This window comes from Caloenas nicobarica, chromosome 4 (genome assembly GCF_036013445.1).
Source record: "Caloenas nicobarica isolate bCalNic1 chromosome 4, bCalNic1.hap1, whole genome shotgun sequence".
Lineage (NCBI taxonomy): Eukaryota > Metazoa > Chordata > Aves > Columbiformes > Columbidae > Caloenas > Caloenas nicobarica.
Window position 1 is genome coordinate 52,881,673 of NC_088248.1, and position 14,698 is coordinate 52,896,370.

Genomic DNA, 14,698 nt, shown 5'->3' on the forward strand with positions numbered 1-14,698 from the left:
AAAAAATGCCATCTTGGCAGAGTTCACAGATCGACAGTCTGAAATGTTTGCCTGCCTGAACGACACCGCTTGCACAACTTTGATTTGAGACAAGGTTTCTTCCACAGGTGTTAGGACCAGAATTGTTTTTAAGATCATCGCTGCTGATGCAAAGCAGAAGAAGTGATAGACTGTCATCCTGCAACTCCTGAGCTGGAATTCAACTAGAGTAGATCATTTAAAAGTAATATTATATTATTCAGATGATTGATTTATTGCCCTTTGAGATAAATATTGGGAAAAAAATTCATTTTGTCAAAAAAAAAATGCTGCTGTTTGAAGACAATGGATAAAGTTTCAAGAGCATTTAAGAGGGAACTAAAGTTTTATTAATTTAGTCATGGAAGCCACACAGGAAGATTAGAAATTTTAATTTAATAGCCAATTAAGACATAACACAGAGTCTTTTCCCCTCTTGCATGCTAGAGGCTGTTGATGTTGTCACGTGCATAATTTAATATACAGAATCAATGCAAATAAGATCAATTAGTGTATTCAGTCAGGTTTTCAATTTATGTGTGCTTTGACACTCAAATCCCAAACATACACATGTAAAATAGATAGTTATAATCTTCTGGAACTTTGCAAGTCTATTTTCTAATGACTTATGTTACTCATTAGAGTGTGGTGACAGTGTCAACTTGTATCAAAGAATGTCAAATTGCTTGATTCACGCCTGATTCAGGCAGTTTCAAGCAGCCTGGGTGAGGTAATACAACATGACATGGAACCTGATGCAATATCAGACAGGTCATTATTTTTATCTATAAATTTTTTTATGAATCCAAGCTAGATCTTTTCTTTTAAATTGATATTATGTTGAAGTTCTCACTGGTGACAACAGGGAAGATTGCAATTTCATTGTTGTTTATTATGAATCCAGTATAAACCAATGAAAGACTCAAGATGTCTGGATTTACAGTAGCACAAATGAGGCAACTGATTGTTGACAGAGAAAATTCCTTCTGTTAGTTACATGCTGTTATAAAATTTTAAATCCATATGAGTGGACAAACCACCATGTGATTTTCCAGTATATTTCTGTAACAGTTTTGACAGATTAAATTACAGCAACACAAACTAAGGTCAAAATTTTAAAATATGTGTATATTTGCATTTTAAAAATAAGCCATTATCAAAATAAAATCATCAAAATGTAGTGCCTTACAGTAATGGCTTCATCAAGGAAGCAAAATGATAGCTTTAATAGCTATATCAAAGGTATTTGTAAAACTTTGTGAAACCACTTGTCAGATCAGGTCTTATTCTAATTACCACCCACAAATTAGAAAATTCTGTGATATGGTTTGTAACTTGTAGAACTAAAAAACTTTTTTTTTTTTTCTTACAGCACACTGTGCATGTCATTTATTTTAAAATAGTAACACTGACAATGTTCAGCATAGTACTGGAAAGTAAAACAGTGCTTTATATATTTTTCTAATTTCTGTGGAATCACCTATCTGTTAGACATCCCATCCTTATCATTTTTATCTTCATTAACAATTCCCTTGTCAGTATTCTATTTAAAAAGTACAAAATGAATACTTTCTTAGAAACATAAACTCAGCTGTCTCAGCTGTGTCTGTCAAACTGAAATGTACCATTTTTATTTAGAAAACCAAGTCATGATTTTGTTCCACCAGTGTATATAAATATTGATACTTTATGTAAATAAATATAGAATATTACACACTGGAAAAATCCTTGGAAATTGTACTGCTGGGCTATATAGATGAATTATATTTTAAAGATGTTTAGTACAATATTCTAATGGCCATATATCTGATACTATCAAAATAATTTCTACCATAGTCTAACCTTTGCTTTAGAAAATCATAACTATTTCTATTTCAGATATGGATACTTTATATTTGCTGTATAAAGCAGGTGCCAAGATTTTACTTGCTCAATCTCCTTTGGTTGTTTCATGAAGATTAAATGAGTGGACCATAGAAAGACAGACCTCCATCTAGAGAGTAGCTAACCTCTAGATTCTTAGGATATCATGTTAGAAAACTCTTATGATTTTAGGTACAGCTTTTCAAGCTAACACTAGTGGATTCTTCAAATTAAGCTAATTTAAGAAATGACTAGAGGATTATAGGAATTTTGGAAATATATATCAATATGTGATTAATGTACAATACTATCTGTACCTTCAAAAGATTCATCAGTTTGAACTTGGGAGAGAAATAAGCAGGATCCAACAGCTTTTCTTGAGGAACAATAAGAAAAACCTAATTTGTACATTCCTTTGAAGTTGTTTAAATACAGATATTTTTCACAGTTAATTAATAGCAAACATTTTAGTTTCTGACTCATGAAGATCAGATTCTGGTATCCCTCTCAATTTGAGAAACAACTTATTCCCCCGAAGAGTTGTCTTGGGGATTTAATCTCTTAAATAACCAGGTAAACCCATGTTAGCTTACAAAAGATTGGGGTTATTGGAGGGTGAGGTCTGTCTCTCTCTCATGAAATAATTCAAAAAACATCAATTCCATACCCGTATTTAACGAAATGAAAGACGTGGAAAACATTTTGCAAAATGAGATTCTTCCTTTCTAATTAGTCTTACTCAATTATTCCTTATCAGAGAACTACTGTATAGACATTTCATATTAGTGCTTTCAGCATTTCTGAATGGGCTTGATAAATAACTAAAGTCGTGCACACCTGACAATAAAGATTTTCTGTTCTTCCTATAGGGAGAAACAAATAATGAATCTTACAGCTTCATCTGCTTGTTTGCTGTTTGGTTTTTTTAACTGCTGACAATTCCTTCCATGTGAAGCATACTGACACACAGAATTCATAAGGAAAGGAATCCACTGGCTGCTTGTGAAGAGCAGGCAATTTTTATTTTGAGATTTTTTTTCACTGTTACTAGGAACAGGAGCTTCAAAGAGTAGAGAAAGACAATGTCGTAAAATACACAGGTCAAAGTAATTTATATCCTAGAATTCAAAGTCGTTGAAGAGTTTTCTGTATCATTAACACTGAATTTTAAGAAGGCATGTCACTCTATAGGAAGAAAACTGAAATTATGCCAGTATCTAGAAGGAACATACACTGTGACCTGGACTAATCTGGCAGGAAAGCTTCTGCATAGCCCTCTGTGAATTTAACTACTTATGATGTTGAGTGCACACACCAGGCACAGTACAGTGGTGAGGAGGCCTGGCCTTCACCTCCCACCCTGGGACGACTCAGCAGCTCATGCAGCGGATGCCTCTGCAGGGAATCACATAACGTCTGATTATAAGTTTTGCTAAATGTTGTGCTTTTCAATGTCACGTTTTCACCTGCAAACAGGTTTCAAAATGTCATGCTTTATCCTGAATGAACTGGCAACAAGAAGCGGAGACTGAGTGAATTAAGCTTGTGACATCAAATGTAGTAAAGCACAGCCTTCCGTTATACTGCTGTTTTTCCTGGATCCTTAGAGATAACTGTATGAAGATAACTTTTTAACCGTAAAACATTTTTTTTTAACATTTTTTTACATTCAAATAGAATCTTTTTGAAATAATATAAATGCATATATTATTTTAAATACAAATATTTATTTTCTTTACTCAAGTTTTGCAAATATCTTTGTTGTTTCTGTGATTGTAACTGTACTTTAAACAGGACTGCTAACTTCTTGCTTATAATAATTTTTAAGTCTGTCCTTTAGCTGAGAGGAAAAAGGTCGATGGAAAATATGATGTTTCCATCTGCTTAATGAAAAATTAATTACCCATTTCCTGGTTTATAGCGTCTTGGGTCTCACATGACCACAAAAGTACCATTCCACCACTTTTCATATGGATTCATTTTTGTGTTTTCTCTTACAGTCAGGGCCTCATTCCTATCTGTAATATTCTATTTGTAACCTTGAAAATCTTACATATTTTCAAGTAAACCTGTCTTAAAAATTTTTATAACATACTATAATATTTAGAAAAAATTCTCTTTGGTATGCTAAAAAGGAGGTGATATATCATACCAGAGGTCTCTGACTTAACTCAGTGGAGTAAATCTGAAAGCAATTTTGTTTGTCATTTCTCTCATTTTCAAGGGTTAGCTTACCAAAATTCCCTGCCAATGAAAGTGAACTTGACAATACAGAATATATGACGCCTCTTCTCATCAAAGCTTCTGATACAGGTCCCAGTGAATTCAGAAGAGTGCAAGATGAGGCTCACAGCAGGAAAACTTTTATTAGTACATGCTTAAAAACAGTTTACCTCACTGCCTGTCCAGGTCTCCAAGGATGAATTTAGTAAAGAAAATGAGATGGAGCACTAAAGACCTTAAACCAATCTAGAGATATTTTTGTGTGGATGCAAGGCACTCGAATAGCCTCTTTGGAGTTCAGAACAGATTAAGTTCTCCATGTAGACATATCCTAGGCATGTCAGAAATATACAGAGGAATTAATATAGCTTAATGTATAACAGGAGTTGTTTGTGGATCACCAATAGATCACCGAACTTAGAAACTTTTAGGAACATAAAATACCTCATAATTTCAAAGACCCAGACTCAGCTAAGAACAATTATCACACTATCCTGAAACAAAATGTTTAATATTTTTATAAAATAATTACCAATGTTTGTAGTTTCTAATAGTGAATTAATATAAGAGATTCGCATTGAAAATCTTTAAAGAGTAAAAAAATTTGACTTCCTGGTTGTCCATCACACACACGGTACTTTGCATACAGTAATTCATAATTCAAGTTTCAAGTGAGGGTTGTTATTATGTGTTTGAAGCCTTCATGACATTCCCTCTTCTAGAGTGATAGAAGTGTTAAGGGTTATTGCTGGAGTGTTTCTGATGCGGCATTTTTTGAAAGCAGCAGATAATTAATATTAATATCAGGTTTAATATTAATGATAGCATTTACAAAATGCTACTAAAACTTAAATGAACAGAGTACTGTGGAAATACCAGTTGTGCACATTAATATAAAAGGAAGTATCTCATATGGGAAATAGCTTTTTCTTCATCCCTGTCCATTTCTGACTGCATATGTTTATTTCACAATCTGTTAAGGAGAGATCTAACCAACAGACTGAGTCAGGTGGCTCAAGCCCCCTCCCAAATTCTTAGTTTAAATAGTTTTTCTGGAGCTGAAATCTTGGAAGTACTTTGCTTTTACAGTTCACCTCTTCAGAGACATAGTATAACTGCATTGACTGTATAAAGACTTTACAGAGGGTCTGAAAATTGCTCTTTCAGTTTAGAAAATATTAAGAAACATTCAGACTGAAAACGTACGCTTTTTCATAAATGTGGTTTCTTGATCAAGCTCTTCAAAATTAGGTGACATTTTTTCCAGTGTATGTGTTCCCAAAGGATACAGTGTAGACTTTGTCCTATGCAGTTGCTACAAAGTGGTGCATGAATATTCTCTAAAAATGTGTAGTGCCTCTTTGTGTATGCACAAAGTAAGGAACAGCTACTCTTGCAGCAGTTCCCACTGCAGCAACCAATATACCCAGACTCTGAGGTTTATGACCCTTGCTTAAAAAGGAGAATATGGCTCTTCTACAGCTGTACATGTATCTTCACCACAGGAGCACAGTTTCTGCAAGGAATCACCTTATTTCTCCCTACACTGTTCCCACAATTCAATAAGATCCATCGATGCCTTTGCCTGACCTTTCTCTACTTCTGTGAAGGTTCTGCATCTGTCCAGCTGCTATCTCCAGAGGTAGAGGGTTGGGTGAAGAAATCTCAGCACTTTAAACTTCCCTCCTGGCAAGCGGATCTCCATCATCTTCAGCTCCTTAGCTAATCTCAAGGGACCAGGCCTGACACCTTACTATTGGGTTCACCCACTAGAGCATTCCAGAATGCAGTAATTTTTAAAACTGAAATTGAGATAATGACCTATCCATATTACAGAATTTTCTAAATTACTACATTTGCAAAGTCAAAAAGTTATATATTGGAACTGGAACACATGCCTTGTTTTCTCAGAAACTGCAGTGCTAATAATTCTGCAGGTAATTGTGAAGTAAACTGCAGTATTCTCAAGAGTTGACATGGACAGCAGTGTTGCAGGACAAACCCTAAATGTGGTCAGAAATGCCAGAACCTTCATTTTGTTGGGTAAAATACATGTAAGTCCACATTTAGAGATAAGTATAATTTTTGAGTACCAGACCATTCTCTGCCGAACAGTTTAGTCTGGAGATTAAATCTTTCTCTACATTTGCCAAATGTGAGCAGCTTCATGCATAGATTCATCAAAATGCCCTTTTCTACAAAGTGTGTATAGCTGCATACAAATTCTGTTGCACATACAGATAAGCACAATTTATTTTTCAATCTGCACTCTTTCTCCTCAAATACAAACTATCACTCTCTGCTCTCATCATTGAATGCTTGCTTAATCTGCAATTTGGAAGTAAAAGCTTGCACATATGAATTTTGGAAAGTCATTGAAGTATCACACATAAAGTTCCCCTTTACTTCTTTTTTTTTTTCCTTTTCTTTTCCTAGTTTCAATTTCTTCCCATTTCAGCTCTTGATTCAGGTGGTTAAATTCAATGTGTCTTTATAGTGTGGAATATATATGTGTGTATGAATATATAAATATGTATGTATATATATCAAAGGAAAACCTGCTAAATAGGAGTTGCAGGTGGTGAAACCAAAATTACTTGAGATTTTTTTTATATGAGAATTCTTTTAGTGAGAGTTACGCATATATAAAAACTCAAATAAGTGACTTGAATTATAAGAAGTCTCATTACAGTTTCCTATTCTTTAAAGAATATTGTTCTCTTTGATTCTATGTTCTTTCTCATAAAAAAAGAAAAATATTATAATCATGATAATTAAAGTCTAAAGACTTCATAGATAAGAAAAAGATGAAAGTACCATTTAATGAAAAGAGTTGTGTGGTATAACTACACTCATTCAATTCCGTGTCCCGAGTTTCTGAGGTTGGAATGGATGGTTGCTCTTTCATTAATAAGGTGTATGCTTGTCAGGGATTTGTGTACACTGGTATCAGATAAAGCTCAGGGTATCTTTGTGTAGGAAAGAAAGATAATTTTGCACACCAGAGAGTGAAGACAGCGTGGCTTGGAGTGGTAAGTGATAGTTCAAGGAGTTCTGAATTCACAAAGTTCTGTGCCCTACAGATGTTTCATGTAGGGTGTAGAAACGTGTGTTTTTAACTACCTCTTCGTTCTTCAGCACTCTGAGATTTCAGCACTATACTTCTCATATCCTGTTGTGCACTTGTGATCTGCAACTGGGGTGTCTGGCCACTGATATAATATAAATACCAATAATTGAAGTTATTGAGCTGAGCTAAATTCCAGCATTATATAATGCTATTACAGCTGTATTCAGGATTGCTTCTCAACCCCTTCCAGGACCAAGCGGACTGCAGAAATTCCACAGGATCTCAGTACTCTTGTCTAAATGTCTCCTGAAAGGCAATTGACTCAACGGAGATTCCTTTCGTTAACCATCTCTCACATAAGCATGGTTAATCAGCAGCAGTACCTACCTCCAGGTGCACATTGTACAGCTTTGCATTATACAACAGCTTCTGCCCTGGTGAGCTAATCTTATTTAATGGATAAAATCAGAGTCACTCCTGATTTTGGTGAGCTCCCTGTATTTCCACTAGGTCAAAAATGTTTGCGTACAACATGCTTCAGTTTCTGACTATGTCGGATCAAAAGCAAAGCCTCTGCGATGGAAGCATTTAAGATATGTTGTCAGCTCTATATGAGCATTTACAAATCCAGAGGCAAGGCTTTTATGACATTTCACCTATTTTTTTTTTTTTTTAGCAGCAACAGCAAGCAGAAATACTGGAAGTGTGAAACCATCAAGCTTCTGACTTAACTGTAACAGAAAGTGATGTTCTTACACAGCACGTTGTATTTCAGAACACCAAAGTACTTTAAAAAGTAAACACAGAGGTCACTCCCTAGGGTGGTGGGCTCTAGCTGTCTCTAGAAAAGAAAGCAGAAGCCATTTATTACATACAGTGTAGCTTCAAACTACTATTTCAAGAAGAAAATGAAAAATGTCAGTTTTCACAGATAAAGGTAAGCTTACGCTTTCAACCTCACGACTAGGTAGTATTGAAATCCCATCAGACTGAATCCTACTGAAATGAGAGAACAAATGGAAATATGACTGAGTCAAGTTCTAGTCACAGGTCCTGCTTTGGCTGAGTGCTAATCGAAATTTCCATGATGTTCCATTATTTTTTTTTTTTCCTTCCCTAGTCAGGTATTCATTCCTCTGCATAAGAAACTGTAATCTCTTTAGCAAGCTAACACACAAGCAGTTAAGGTTTCAGTTTATGAGCCCTAGCCATCCTTTCAAAAAGAGAAAGACTGCGCTCACACCCAACAAAGAAGACACTGAAATTGCGTAAGACCTTAAATAAGCAAAATGGACAAATTAATCCTAAATATTCTCACCAAGATAGCAAAGTCAAGTATCTAATAGTGCCAAGGCTGAACATAGGTTTGATAATATTTTTGTAGCGACTAATGGAAAGAGTGTATCTCCATCTTACAAAAAGAGTATCTTTCCCATCTTCCAACTCTCCGACTCGAACACCAATACCTTCTCTGAGTCACAAGGGTTGTGGCTCTGGCACAAGGAAAATGGTCATTTCTCCTTGCCTCATTCAGGTATATCCCCTTTTCAGCAGCACCTGTTCATGATGAAAGGTCTGTTCTTACCATTTCAAATACCTGAGAAGGGTCAGAAAAGCCTGGAACAGGCATTCTCACAGAGATGTGGAGAGAAAAGAGATATTCAGGGAAGGAAGGGGTCCCCAGCTGAGACCTGTAGCAGCCTGTGATTATCCCCTTGCTCCTGTCAGCCGCACTGACACCTTCTAGCCACAGGCTGTAGCACACATTGACTTCTCACCAGGATTTCTACATCTTCCTACAGATGCCTCTAAATTTTTGTTTTGACATTAACTACAGTCATAACGACTAATGGGAAACAACTACTGATATATTTTATAGAATTCACGGTGCATATATTTGTTTTTGGCATGCAGTCCAGCAGAGAGCTGTGAGATTAAGTAGTTACAACTTGCAAGCTGAGAGGCACATTTGCTGTATCTTTAATAAACATCATGGCTTTGAGTGTATTTAAATTAATGTAATTTGTTAAATCTTTCTGTACAGAAAATCAATTTTACTGGGGTAGAGACAAAAAGTTAATCAAGCTTAGTCAGAAGAAAATTGGCCTTTTCAATTTTGTTTACAGAAAAATAACCCCATACGCTTTCAGCAAAAAGAAAAATCAGCAGCTGAAATTGTGAGGTAAAACCTCACTGAGTTGAATAAAAGATTTCTTAAAAGTCAAGAAGACTTGACAGGTTGTTTACGGTTCTTACTGAAGTTTCTCGAATTACACAGGGAGTTACAAGTACAGCTTCTGTTCGCACTAATGGAATGACAATGAAAAGGCAACCCTTCAAGTAAGTGCTTTGCGCTCTGAGGAGTTTGTGCTGTGAAAATATCCCTCCCAAATTATTTAGGTTTATGTCATATGCCCAAGGCAAATCGGTAGTTTTCTCTGATCACTACTAAAGTCCTGATGTAAAAACATAGAGATGAAACAATCATCTACAGGGCAGAACTTCCCATGAAAAAGCAACCGTTCATCCTGATCTCTCTCTCAGCAGTTTTAGCTGAACGACTGTTGTGGAGGCAAAGTATCAAGACTTTTAAGTGTCTTCATTTTGCCTTTTGAAGAATTTATGAGCCAGAAATAGGTACTGGCAGGGACAAAATTAGAAAGAGAGCAGAAGCCTGGAATAGTCTTTCTGACTGTCTGCTGTAGGTGGTCATGAGTAATTCACCAGAAGGTATTTCCAGCTGGTAGAACAGACCCTCATAATTTTTCTTTCAACAGAAAAAATTATAATTATTTTTATTTGTACATTTCCACTTTTTGAAGTTTCCTAAGGTACCACGTTCACAGTCCATGCAGGAATCAATTTACGCACTACTGAAGCTCATCCCTGAAATAAAATAGATAAATGACAGAGCAGTAGATGAGAACAACCTCACAGTGGCTGGAGAGGACATACATTGCAGAACTGCCTTGTCTCCCTCCGGCAGCTGGAGCAGCAGCAGCGGCAAGAATTAGGCCTTTTCTTTCCTTCTCTGTCCTGGGATGACATCTTCCTATTTTCATCAGTCATTTTCAGAACCTAAATTAACATAATCTGAACCTGACTAAACAGTGGACTAGTTGTCAATGCCTTCATCTGCAATGATTCCATGCTGTTTCTTGATTAGAAAAATTTCTAGGAGGAATGGGCATTTCAAAACCACTTTAAGTTTATATATAACCTTGATGATTTCTTGCCTGATACTCTAGATTCAGAGCAGTGATAAGACAAACTTCTCAGACTACCTGGCCTTGCAGTTAACACTACTTTTATATGTTGTTTATGCAAAGCAGTGGGAGGGGGAACTCAGAAAATAATGAGTTTTGCATTCAGCCACTGTCTTCTGTCAATTTGACTTCTGTCATCACTTTGCCTTTAATCAGAATTCACATTATTATCTCTCCTCAGATAACCTTTCTAACTTTTTCAAATAATAAAAATAATAACTCTGAAATTGAACTTCAGAAGACATGCCCTTATCTATTTTTCAGTATTTTTTCCTTCCTTTCACCAACCACTGAAACTAGACTGCTAAGTCAAAATTAATCCTCCTTGTTCCTTTCCCCTCATATTCGTGTCTTCACTTCCATCCTCACAAATCCACTCATCTCTTAGAAATCAAAGTTTTCCTTCCCTTTATTTTTCTTTGCATTTTCCAAACTGGCTCTACTTTCTTTCTTTCTTTCTTTCTTTCTTTCTTTCTTTCTTTCGTTCTTTCATTCTTTCGTTCTTTCTTTCGTTCTTTCTTTCGTTCTTTCTTTTGTTCTCTTTCTTTCTTTCTTTCTTTCTTTCTTCCTTCCTTCCTTCCTTCCTTTCCTTTTTTTCTTTTCTTTCTTTCTTTCTTTCTTTCTTTCTTTCTTTCTTTCTTTCTTTCTTTCTTTCTTTCTTTCTTTCTTTCTTTCTTTCTTTCTTTCTCAGCATTCTCTTCTGTGCACTAGTCTACATATACATAACTCTTAATTTACTTTTTTAATATTTCCATAGCATCAGATTCTTCTCCACTTCTTTGTAGTTTCTTGCTTTATTCTGATACAAGTTCTGACTCCATATCTTTGCTTTGGAACTTCTGCACAATACGCTTTCCACATTTGTCATGGCTCTCACTTCCATCTCCAGCTCTGATCACTCTGACACACTGTCTCTTTTACCGAGCACTTGTTTTCTTCCTTATAAACAGGTTTTCACCTTTTGGCTATCTATTTTTTTTATTTCTTTCCTGTTCAGCAGGCTAAATTGCTCATTCCTTTGGAGTTATTCTTCATGATCTATATTTTGGAACTGCTATTCCACCAGCAGGACTGTACATATGACAATTTCCTTCAAATGAATATATACTAGTGAACCTGATTTATAACAATGCAGTTCATTCTTCCACGAGTTGTTCAGGAATAAATAGTAGCCATATATAATACTTAAGGAAACTCTACCAATACTCAAAACCTCACTGACAAGCATTTGCTCAATAACAATGCAAAGGAAAGTTGTTGAGTTACAGTTATAGAATTGGACCTGTATTGACTTTTTCCTTGAGGCTCCAGCTTGCAGTAGATAACTAAAGTGATTCTATGTACATGACAAGATCATAACCTCAGAAGTTAGATATACAATAATAGTAATTATCACCTCCAGAAACAGCATTCTCACTTTATCCATAATGACTTCAGTAGCTGTATTGAGCTCATTTTTGTAATTCTAGGGACAAAATTTCCACAGATGGGAAGATAAGCACTTCTGAGTGTACATTTCACTGCCCTTTCAGAGGGGCAATGTTGAAGAAGGCAATCTAGCCTTCCAGATCTTTTAGTATTCCTGTCTTTAAAGGTTCTCCAAGACTGTCCACACACACCACCTTGACTCATATCTACCCAAAACAGAGCAGGTCCTCACAACAGCTCCCCTCTTCAGTAGGATGGCCACTGGGTCTCTGTTATGTGCCCCATGGTACAGCTGAAGGATGTGGTGTGGGAGAGATTGAGGGCATAAGCCTGCTGGGGTAGCCAGCTGCAGTCTTACTTATATCTCTGGTTGCGAGAAATCACAGAAGCAAACTACCCCCAGAACTGCAGGTGGATTTTATTTCATGGAGTCCAGTTGGTTCACATCAAAAGAGAACAGAGAAGCAAACAATATACCTACAGGGCAGATGAGCAGAAGACCAGGAACTGGAAATGAGGCAGGATTGGTTATCTGACAATGAACATATTGGCAATGTTAATTGCCTTTTGGAGTGCTTTTCCTAAACTGAAGATAATCCTTTTTGATGAAATCAGTGGGTTATCGCTTGTGAACACTAGAATTTGAATCTAAATTAATGCTAGAATAAAAGTAGGCTCCTTTTCCCCCTTTCCTCCCTTTTATTTGGAAATACGAACAAGATGACCTGACATGAATGACCTCTCATGAAATAGATCTCCTGAAGGTATGGAATACAAACTCTGCATTCCATAGGACTGGTGCTGAGACTAGAGCTGTCTGCCAAAGGCAGGGAAATGGATCCTACTGGTGTGGAAAATGTTTAGCTGAGCTAAATTGTGAGACATATAGAGACCTAGATTTAGGTATTGTGACATTCCTATCAGAAGTTCCTGTCTCAAACCTGTGTTATTCTAGACAATTATATATAATTTTAATAAGTATATTACAATGCTATTTGTTTTACAAGCATGTTATGAGGAGTGGCTGAGGGAACTGGAGCTGTTTAGCCTTGAGAAAAGGAGGCTGAGGGGAGACCTTATTGATGCCTACAACTACCCGAAAGGAGGTTGTAGCATGGAGGGTGTTGGTCTCTTCTCCCAAGTAGCACATGATAGGACAAGCAGAAATGACCTCAAGTTGCTCCAGGAGAGATTTAGATTGGATATTAGGAAAAAAATCTTCACAGAAAGGGTTGTCAGGCATTGGAACAGGCTGCCCAGGGAAGTGGTGGAGTCACCATCACTGGAGGTGTTTAAAAGGTGTATAGATGAGGTTCTTAGGGACATGGTTTAGTGCTAGTTAGGTTATGGTTGGACTTGATGATCCTGATGGTCTCTTCCAACCAAAATGATTCTATGATTCTATGATTCTATGTACCAAGTCAGTCCTTGTCCTCTTTCAAATTGTATGACCAATATCCTGATAGTACTGGTTTAACTAGCACTAGTTTCCAACAGAACATTATTGACGGACTAAAGGGTCTAATCTCTTTGGGTATAAGATCTCCTTATTCTTTCTTTATTTGATTATGTTCTTGAGTAGCATAAAGCAAAATCAGCAGGCAGACTTCATTAATGTATTGTTCTTCAGGAATAGTACCTTTTAAAACAAATTTTGCATTTAATTTATTATTTAAGAACCTGAAATAAAGAATTGTTTAAAAGTCTCCTCATTTCTCAGTATTACACTGCTAGATGCTTGTCAATTTTTAACTACATCTTCAAAGAAGCATAGAGTGATTCAATCAGCTGGTCTCCATTGTCTGAGAGGTTGTCCTTAAAATCATTACTGTGTAGTTTAAATAATCTATAATCCTTCCTCTCATCCAGACTCAATGTCATTCCTTCTAGCTTTTTAGAATACAGAGGACAATATCAAAACCAACGAATATGTGTTTCTAATCCGTTCTTACAAAGATCTGGTTTCAAAACACTTAAACTGATGTTTGTCTTTCAGATTTTAGAGCTACCTGCCCTTCCAGAATCACTCATGTGATTATATTTTCTTCACATCTGAAACTAAATTTATGTTAAAATTAACCAGAGACAAATTGCTGCAGGAGAATAATCAATGTACTTTTTCACACATATAGGCAAGCGTCTCACAGACATCCATGACAGAAATGCGTCCAAGTAACCAAGCGGAGTAGCACCAAGACATACCTCTGGGTCCAGTAAATCACTCTCTGGCACCAGGCTGCTTACTAAATTACTGTGAGACTCAACAGTATAACAGAAAGAGGGAAAGTGCATGCTCTGTGCCAAAGGCCAATGTCGGGTATACTTCAGGCTTCTGCAGGAGAAACCACCTCCCTGAGATTACGCTGTCGCTTTGTTATCATGACTTGTGAAGGAAAACCAGCCACCATATTTTTATAAGCCTCTGAAACGATGAAGTCCCTTGTGCAGCTGCCTGCAGTCTGCACAGATTTACCGTAGCACATTAAATTCTAAAGGGCACAGCTTCAGCATCCCTAGCTGATTTCCTGACAGGTCTGGAACCTTATAGAGAGAACAAAATGTTCAGACAAGTGGAGAGAAGAGCATTATGTCATAGTATTATAACAACTGCATACATAATGACCCATAACAAGTGCTACATGCATGATGAGCACTGAGTCCTAACTTTGCTTGCAGACCACTTAGTGCTGAATTCAGTGCCCACTCTGGCAGTAACACGATTAGTGGTCCAAATGCCGCAAACATGACTATAGAGTCTATAGATATCATCCAGGCATCACATGCCAAGATCTTTCACTTCAATGAGAAGCCAATCACAGTATCTAAGTGG